This window comes from Lactuca virosa, chromosome 4 (genome assembly GCF_052849685.1).
Source record: "Lactuca virosa cultivar CGN04683 chromosome 4, Lactuca_virosa_CGN04683_v6, whole genome shotgun sequence".
Lineage (NCBI taxonomy): Eukaryota > Viridiplantae > Streptophyta > Magnoliopsida > Asterales > Asteraceae > Lactuca > Lactuca virosa.
Genome location: NC_136429.1, coordinates 514,020,758 through 514,030,630, shown reverse-complemented (window position 1 = coordinate 514,030,630; position 9,873 = coordinate 514,020,758).

The following is a 9,873-nucleotide window of genomic DNA, read 5'->3' as shown; positions in this document are numbered from 1 at the left end:
TGTGCCTCCTGAGAGGCAGGTGGAGTTCGGGATTGATTTGGTTCCGGGTGCGGTGCCTGTTGCCAAGGCACCTTATCGCCTTGTGCTGCCCGAGATGCAGGATTTATCCTCGCAGCTTTAGGAGTTGTTGGAGAAGGGTTTCATTATATTGAGTAGCTCACAGTGGGGTGCGCCGATCCTTTTTGTCAATAAAAAGGATGGTTCACACCGTATGTGCATCGACTACTGGGAGTTGAACAAGTTAACGGTCAAGAACTGTTATCCACTACCGAGGATCGACGCTTTATTCGATCAGTTGCGGGGGGCGTCTTGGTCTTCCAAGATTGACTTGAGATCTAGATATCTTCAGATGAGAGTTTGCGAGGAGGATATCTAGAAGACGACCTTTAGGACTCGTTATGGGCACTATGAGTTTGTGGTGATGCCTTTCGGACTCACCAACGCACTGACATCGTTCATAGATCTCATGAACCGGGTGTGCAGGCCCATGTTGGACAGGTCGGTGATCGTGTTCATCGACGAAATCTTGGTATACTCGAGGTCTAGAGAGCAGCACGAGGAGCATCTTCGGGAGATTCTCGGAGTGTTGAGGACGGAGAGGCTTTATGCCGAATTCTCCAAGTGTGATTTCTGGTTACGAGAGGTCCAGTTCTCAGGGCATCTCGTTAACCAGAATGGGATTTTGGTTGACCCGACCAAGATTGAGGCAGTTATCCGATGGGAGGCGCCAAGGTCCCCATCCGAGATCAGGAGTTTTCTTGGCCTGGCAGGTTAGTACTGGAGATTTATCAGGGATATTTCCAAGATTGTCGTTCCTTTTACCAGATTGACCAGATAGGGTGTTACTTTTACTTGGGGGCCCGAGCAGCAGGCCTCATTCGAGACTCTTCGCCAGAGATTGTGCGAAGCTCCAGTGTTAGCCCTTCCCGAGGGAGTGTAGGACTTCGTAGTTTACTGTGATGCATCTATATCGAGTATGGGGGCTGTGTTGATGCAGAGGGTGATGGGTTTTAGGTGAAACAAATAAACTAGAAAACAATTCCTAAGTTCACATGCAACCTACTTTGGATCTATGTTTTAACTATTGAACATACAACTTTGAATTGCAAAACAAGAACCCTAGAGGATAGAGGCTATTTTCAAAATTAACAAACTAGGGTTTTAGAATTACATACCTTTCAATTGTTATAGCAAACAATTGTTGATCCTCTTGAACTTGATCTTCTTGGAAGCCTAGCACCACAAATGTAATGCCTCTAATGGAGTCACACCCAAAAGCTAACAAGAAGGAAACTTGAAGGAGAGAGAGAGTAGGGTATGCAAAAAACGGCCCTAGGGTTTCACCAGGGAAGGAGTGGCCGAATTTAGGAGCTGGGAGGCTCCTTATATAGCTGAGGGATCTAGGGTTTAGGGAAAACCCTAATACTCCTTTGCTTGGGGCCTAAGCTAATCCAAAGGCCTTATCCAAGCCCCTTGGACGAAATCCTTAGGGTTTCCCCTATAGATTTCGTCCACCTCCTTCCAAGGAGGTTCTGGAGCCTTCCACTCAACTATTTGATCATTGCAAACTAGTCCCTGCACTTTATAATTAATACAATTAACCAAAAAATTAATTCTAATTAATTTTTGGCTAACTATTAATTAAACTTTATGATTTCTAATTAATATATTAATCTTTTAACATATTAATAAATCATTTATATTAATTTATTAATCTTATAATAAATTAATATCTCTCCTTTCATAATTTCCTTGTCCAGTTGCTAGTTTTGAGGGCAACCCAAAAGGGCTGTGTTGCTATCAATTCAAGTACATACCAATTATAGTTATGGGCTTAGACACCTAATCCATTAGTCTCCCACTTGGATAAGTCTCTAACTATAATTGCTAGTATGCCTTCTAAATTTGACCAGCAAATTGTAGCTTCCAAAAGCTACTGCTGAACTCTGACCTAGTCAATTACGTGTCCTTAGATAAGTGATCATATAATCCTTCGTTCTGCAAGATATCCCCAGACATAAGACATGGAATGTAATCAATCTCTTTGTCCAGAATCTATGTTTCCCGATTTTCTGATTTGTGATGATGTAGGACTTCTAATTGAACACATCAATTTAGTCCTGGCTGGGCCCAGCACATAAGTCAACACCAAATCATCGAGGGGCCCACAGATATCACTTTTCCGGTTTGGGCAAAAGGAACGAATAAACGTTGACTCATATGCTTGTATCTTTTACTCATCAAATTATACATGACAATACGTTTTATAACACCAAGTTACTGATGCGTTTTCGTATCACCAATGTATAACCGAATTTATAAATTACAACTCATATATCTTCGTTTCAAGATTATTAAATATTATCGTCTCAGTATTACTCGTGATGAATTCCATGAAGTGATACTCTGAGCGAGGATTTATCCAATACTCAAATCTCAATTTCTGAGTACTCATGAACATTGCAGCAATTCTATTGCCATGCCTATCCTTAGACAATCTGCAATCCAATTCACGACAGTCTTAATTCACTACTTACTTCCAAAAGTATGAGCGACTGTGGAGTTTGAATAATCATATTATTCGGGAAGTAAAAACATGCAAAATATGAAACACAATAATAAACAATTGACAAAAGGCAGTAAACAAACTCACAAATAATACTTTATTATTTAATCACCAAAAGTCAATTACATTTACTTTGTAACAAGTTTCTGAACTAGACTAATCTCACTACTAAAACTAATATCATCTTTCAGTCCTATGCTCCGAGCATGCTGAATATGCTTAGCCCTACTCAGACCCTTTGTGAGGGGGTCTGCTGGGTTATCTTCAGACGACACCCTCTTTACTACAAGATGGCCTTCTTCTACTCTATGCCTGATGAAATTGTACTTTCTGTCGATATGCCTAGTTTTACCATGATCTATGGGTTCCTTAGTTAAGGCAACCACTCCCTCATTATCGCATAACAGTTCCATAGGCTCCTGGATGGTTGGAACAACTTCGAGATCTCCGATGAAGTTCCTCAACCAAGCTCCTTCTTTCGATGCTTCGCTCGCTGCTATGTACTCTGATTCACAGGTAGAATCAGCCACCGTATCTTGCTTGGAACTTTTCCAAGTAACTGCTCCTCCATTCAGTAAAAATACCTAGCCTGATTGAGAACGGAAGTTATCTCTATCCGTTTGAAAGTTGGCATCACTGTAACCATCTACTCTCAAAGTATCATTGCCACCAAGCACAAGGACCCAATCCTTTGTCCTTCGCAAATACTTGAGTATATTCTTAACCTCTATCCAATGAGCTCTACCCGAGTTTCCCTGATAGCGACTGACCATGCTCAAAGCAAATGCCACATCAGGGCGAGTACATGTCATAGCGTACATGATCGATCCGACAACGGAAGCATAAGGTACACGACTCATGTCAGCTATTTCCTCATCTGTACTCGGGCATTAAGTCTTACTCAATTTGGTATTGCTCTGGATAGGTAGCTCTCCCTTCTTGGAATTTTCCATACTAAACCTCTTTAGTACCTTATCCAAGTATGCGCTCTGACTAAGTCCAATTAGTCTCTTCTTTCTATCTCTCAATATTCTAATCCCAAGAATATAGGCAGCTTCTCCAAGGTCTTTCATGGAAAAACACTTTCCAAGCCAAGACTTAACATCTTTCAAGGTTGGAACGTCGTTACCAATGAGTAATATGTCATCGACATATAACACCATAAAAGTTACTATACTCCCACTAGCCTTGATATACACACAAAACTCATCTTCACTTCTAGAGAAACCAAACTCTTTGACTTTCTCATGGAAGCAAAGATTCCAGCTGCGAGATACTTGTTTCAATCCATAAATGGATTTCTCAAGCTTGCACACTCTATTGGGAAACTTTGCATCAACAAAACCCTGTGACTGATTCATGTAAACATCCTTAGCCAACTTCCCGTTAAGGAAAGCAGTCTTGACATCCATCTGCCAGATTTCATAGTCATGAAAGGCAGCAATGGCGAACAATATCCTAATAGATTTAATCTTAGCTACTGGAGAGAAGGTCTCATCATAGTCAACCCCTGGGGTTTGAGTAAAACCTTTTGCAACCAATCGAGCTTTGAATGTGTGCACATTTCCATCCATGTCTGTCTTCTTCTTGAAGATCCATTTGCACCCAACTGTCTTATGACCTGGTGCACTATCAACCAAATTCCAAACTTGGTTGTCATACATGGACTTAATCTCGCTATCCATTGCCTCTTTCCACTTGGAAGCCTCTGGTCCTGCCATTGCTTCCTTGTAAGTGACTGGTTCATCTAAATTTACCAGTGTCCTATCAATGATGAATGTGTCACCATCTGAAGTAATATGAAAACCATACAACTCAGGTGGCACACTCACCCTAGTGGATCTTCGAAGAGGTAATGGGTTATCAACTGGTTCAATAGGAACTGTTTCCTCCGGTTGAGTACTAGTGTCATCTAAGGTTCCTTCATTGGCTAACTCTTGAATTTCTTCAAGGTCAATGGTGCTCCCACTGTCCTCTTTGAATATGAGCTCTCTTTCTAGAAAGACTCCTCTTCGTGCTACAAAGACCACGTTTTCACTAGGTCTGTAGACCAAATATCCAAAAGTCTGCTTTGGGTAATCAATGAAAACACATTTCTCACTTTTAGCTGCTAGCTTTTCGTGAGTCTCTCATCTTACGAAAGCTTCACAACCCCAGACTTTAATATGTGCTAACAAGGGAACTTTCCTCGTCCACATTTCGTGAGGTGTTTTGGCAACCTTCTTTGTAGGGACAAGATTGAGGATCTGGGCGGCTGTCTCTAAGGCATACCCCCAGAAGTGAATAGGAAGCGAAGCACGACTCATCATAGAACGAACCATGTCTAACAAGGTTCGATTAAGCCTCTCAACTACACCATTTAATTGTGGTGTCCTAGGAGGAGTTAATTGTGAGACTATCCCACATTCTTTTAGATAGTCGTTGAACTTGATACTAAGATACTCCCCGCCTCTATCGGATCTAAGTACCTTTATCTTCCTGCCCAATTGATTTTCGACCTCATGCTTAAACTCTTTGAAATTTTCAAAGGTTTCTGACTTATGTTTGATTAAGTAGATATAGCCATATCTGCTATAATCATCAGTGAAAGTCACATAGAATCGATTAGCATCCCTTGTAGTTGATCTGAAGGGCCCACACACATCTGTATGTATGAGATCCAACATACCTTCACCTCTTTCACAATACCCTGTGAATGGTGATTTCGTCATCTTTCCCAAAAGACAAGATTCACACATATCATCTGATTTTAGGTGAAATGATTCCAACACTCCATCCTTTTGGAGTTGGGCTATGCGTTTCTTGTTAATGTGTCCAAGACGACAATGCCACAAGCATGCCTTGTCTACATAATTCGACAAGTCAATATTAAACACACTATTTCCTAAGCTATCAAGACAAGTCACTATTTCATACACACCATCACAAGGTAAAGCTTCAAACACGAAAACACCATTCTTATAAACAGAAATTCAACCATTCAAATCATTAAAAGAATATTTAAAACCTTGTCTGAAGAATGCATGAAATGAAATAATGTTTCTCGTCATCTCAGACGAATAACAACAATTCAATAAATCTAATCTAACATCATTACTAAGAAAAAGTAGATAAACTCCGATCTTGGTCACTGGTGAAGACTTCTTGTTTCCCATGATCAAGTTTATCCATCCTCGTTCTATCTCCTCACTTTCTTTTAGCCCCTGCAATCAGAACAGATGTGAAAACCATATCCTGTATCAAGGACCCATTAACGAGAAGATAATGAGTTATTAGAAGAAATAGTGTAAATACCTGCTGAAGATGGCTTCACTTTGCCATCTTTGATATCGTACAGATATTTTGGGCAGCTTCTCTTCCAGTGCCCTTTGTCATTGCAATAAAAGCAATCAGCATCCTTTGGATCAGAAACATAGGGAATGATAGCATTGGGCTTAGCCTTTGGGCCATTTGTAGATGATCCAGCTTGAGCCTTGCTCTTCCAGTTTTGCTTAGGAGGACCTTTCCTCTTTTTCCCCCTTCCCTGTCTAATAGCCAAGACATGGGCACTTACAGGAGTGGAGGCTATACTTTTACCCTTCATCCCTGCTTCAGTTGTCTGCAACAAGTTGTGCAATTGGGCCAGTGTCTTCTCAGTGTTGTTCAAATGGTAAGTTAGGGTAAACTGACCATAACAATCAGGTAATGAGTTCAAGACCATGTCAATGGCCAATTCCTCATCAAAGTGAATGTTGAGCTTGACCAAACGCTCTATGTAGCGTTGCATTCTTTGCACATGAGATACAACCGACTCCCCTTCTTTCATCTTGCAAGCCATGAGTGACTTGACTACTTCAAACTTTCCTTGACGAGCTCGCTTATGGTACTTTTCCATAAGGTCCATATTCATCTCAAAGGGCCAGTAGTCCTCATAGTACCTTTGCAGTTCTGGGGGCATGGTTGCGACCATGATGCATGCCACTTTGGTAGCATCATCATAGTGTTTCTTGTAGGCAGCATATTCTTCAGGAGTAGCTTTAGACTCATCAAGCTCTTTGAGCTCCTTTTCAAGGACATATTCTTTGTCCTCAAATCAAAGCGCCATCTTGATGTTATGCATCCAATCGTTATAGTTAGAGCCATCCATAACGACTTTAGAGAAAATGTTGAGCAAAGAGAAGTTGTGGTTGGAGGATGATGAAACAGAAGTGTTTCCAGGAGTAGCCATCTGAAAAGAAAGAAATTTTTAGTTAGATTTCAAGATACCTCAATATAATAACCCAAATATATAATATCAAGGTTAGGATCCAACTATGAAGATTCACAACTTAGAAATGGGATGCCGAGATCCATGTGTAAATTTCATAAAGGTGGGTGAATGACGATTCACCAATTCCACCATTAGACGAAATAAACGAAGTGAAATTCCTAATTCCTTTTGAGACACATTGAAACTATTCAATGGCATGTTTTAATCTCGGATTATGCTCTTCTATTTGTGACTGGGATACCGAGGATCACAAACAAGATGTGAATAACCATGCAAATGTGCTTGGTAACCTCATTGTCTTTATCATTAACTATTGATGTGCCGGTAAACCACACACGTTCCACCAAAATGATAATTATGAGATACCGATTACTACTCTTTATTAGTGCCTATTAGTGTGCTGGTAATCCACACACGCTCCACTAACGACCAATAAAACATAATGTGCAATTTCATGGATTAGCATACTTTTCACATTTTTCCTAAAGTAACTAGAGTTGGGATTTTGTAAAATAATGTTCTAGTACTTTATTTAATAACAATATACTTTTAATGAGATGTAGTTGTCCTATCAAATTCGTTCTGCTAACGACCCTCCACTAGTCAAGGAAGCGGTGGGTGAGAGTGGACACCCATTCAACTACCATTTTATAGGCAGTTTCCTTATACCCCCCTTATAGACTAGCTTCGTGAATGAGGCATACTAGCGATTTGACTGACCATATTCTTATACATATATAATATTTAACTTTTAATTATAATATATATATATATATATATATATATATATATATATATATATATATATATATATATACGGTGTGTTTTAAACTTTTTAAAACTTTGAGGTTTATATATAAATTTCAAAAATTAAGCCATTAATTTTAAATTTAAAATAAACCAAATAACTAGATTTAATATTTATCTATTAATTAACTTTTAATTAATTTATTAAATCTTGTAAGGATTGTCTAATTAAATTAAACAAATAATTTAATCCTAATCCATATCCCTTCTAGATTTCGAAAATATGGGGATAGGATAATTTCCTTATTTTTCTCAATTATCTAATAAGGCAACAATTATCCCAAAACAAGAAACCATAAATTACCGTGTAAAATTCGAAAATCAAGGGAGGAGGCTAGGGTTTCCAAAACCCTAACCCTAATTTCGATTAGGGTTCATGGAGGCTAGGGTTTTTCGAAAACCCTATGAACCAAAACCCTAAAGATCGAAAATCTTGGCCTTTAGGGTTTAATGGCTATAAACCCTAATTTGCAATTCAACTATTATAGCAATTCAATTTAAAACAAACAATGGCTCTGATACCATTGATGGGTTTTAGGTGAAACAAATAAACTAGAAAACAATTCCTAAGTTCACATGCAACCTGCTTTGGATCTATGTTTTAACTATTGAATATACAACTTTGAATTGCAAAACAAGAACCCTAGAGGAGAGAGGCTATTTTCGAAATTAACAAACTAGGGTTTTAGAATTACATACCTTTCAATTGTTATAGAAAATAATTGTTGATCCTCTTGAACTTGATCTTCTTGGAAGCCTAGCACCACAAATGTAATGCCTCTAATGGAGTCACACCCAAAAGCTAGCAAGAAGGAAACTTGAAGGAGAGAGAGTAGGGTATGCAAAAAACGGCCCTAGTGTTTCACCAGGGAAGGAGTGGCCAAATTTAGGAGCTGGGAGGCTCCTTATATAGTTGAGGGATGTAGGGTTTAGGGAAAACCCTAATACTCCTTTGCTTGGGGCCCAAGCTAATCCAAAGGCCTTATCCAAGCCCCTTGGACGAAATCCTTAGGGTTTCCCCTATAGATTTCGTCCACCTCCTTCCAAGGAGGTTCTGGAGCCTTCCACTCAACTATTTGATAATTGCAAACTAGTCCCTGCACTTTATAATTAATATAATTAACCACAAAATTAATTCTAATTAATTTCTGGCTAACTTTTAATTAAACCTTATGATTTCTAATTAATATATTAATCTTTTAACATATTAATAAATCATTTATATTAATTTATTAATCTTATAATAAATTAATATCTCTCCTTTCATATTTTCCTTGTTCAGTTGCTAGTTTTGAGGGCAACCCAAAAGGATTGTGCTGCTATCAATTCAAGTACATACCAATTATAGTTATGGGCTTAGACACCTAATCCAATAGAAGGGACACGTGATTTCATATGAATCGAGGCAGTTGAAGCCTCACGAGACGAGGTATCCCACCCATGATTTAGAGTTGGGGGCAGTGGTGTTCGCCCTCAAGATTTGGCGCCATTATTTGTACGGTGTTCGGTGTACCATATACATGGACCATAAGAGACTGAAGTACCTTATGGATCAGCCTAACCTATATATGAGACAGAGGAGATGGTTAGATGTAGTGAAAGACTACGACTGTGAGATTTTGTATCTCCCTGGAAAGGATAATGTGGTAGTCGACGCGCTGAGTCGCCGAGCAGTGAGTGCTCCGATCTGAGACGTATGCTTGAGGATGACAGTGACGACTCCAGTCATAGATACCATCCGAGAGGCCCAGGTGGTGGCCATGAGACCAGAGAACTGTAAGAGAGAGCGGGTGATTGGGCATATTTCTGAGTTTGAGACCGATAGTCGTGGGCTTATGACTTATCATGGGTGGATCTGGGTGTCGTATACGGGTGGAGCTCGACGTATTTTGATAGAGGAGGCCCATAGGTCGAGATTCTCGATCCATCCGAGAGCCACCAAGATGTATTTGGACTTGAAAAAGGATTATTGGTGGCCCTGTATGAAGAGGGATGTGGCGTGGGTAGTCGAGAGATACTTGACCTGTCGTCAGGTCAAGACGGAGCACCAACGTCCACATGGCCTGTTGCATCCTTTAGAGGTTCCCCAGTGGAAGTGGGAACAGATTTCCATGGATTTTATCACCAAATTAACGAGGACCGTGTGAGGCGTCGATGCGATATGGGTGATTATAGACTGATTGACGAACAGTGCTTACTTTCTGGCTATCAGTGAGATCTTTTCAGCGGAGAAGTTGGCCGGGATCTACGT